Raw genomic sequence first — 796 nt, forward strand, 5'->3', positions numbered from 1 at the left:
GTGGAAGTCTAGGGTGTCCAGGTGTTCCGCTCCGTAGTTTCTTGTACCCAGGTGTTAGATGTGGAAGTTCAGAGTGTTCAAGTGTCCCTCTGCATAGTTTTCTGTGTTTAGGTTTCCTGTTCTGAACCGATCGGCACCAAGATCTATACAATTGCTGTACGAGATCAAGGCATATTGAAATAGCAAAGGAGATGATTTTAATTCAGTTCAGTCATTGTCGTCGTCTTCGTACCTCCAACTACTTTTTTAGATAACAGATGGCACTGATTACAACACGTAGTTGAGACTTGTGTCAAGTACAAGCAACCAATAGTATAGCCAATACAAAATTTCATTGATTACATCTCAAAATATAAAATAACTTCGAATTATCTTTAGCAATTTGAAATACGAAAAACTGATTTATATGTAAATAAAAATTAGATGAAAAAAAATAATAATACGCAACGAAGAATATTTATAAAAAGGAGAAGAGAAAAAATGAAAGTTTATGTAAATATAATTTGGAATTCCATAATAAAGTACATACTTTTAGATGAATGAACAAATAATATGTTTAGCGCAATCAAAATGTAATTTTCAAGTATTTATAGTCTTCGAACATGTTACTTTCTTGACTATTCATTTGATTCAATGTAATATGCATGTATTAATTAATAATTTTAATTTTAATTAATTTTTAAATTAATAAATTAATACATATTTGAGTTATAGTGTAATATAATTTCCAACAAATTATTTTGCATTAGTATATTCATGTTTCAATAAATTACTTGCTTCACTTCAATATAAAAAC

Source organism: Cephus cinctus, unplaced genomic scaffold (assembly GCF_000341935.2).
Source record: "Cephus cinctus unplaced genomic scaffold, Ccin1 Ccin1_scaffold0742, whole genome shotgun sequence".
Classification (NCBI taxonomy): domain Eukaryota; kingdom Metazoa; phylum Arthropoda; class Insecta; order Hymenoptera; family Cephidae; genus Cephus; species Cephus cinctus.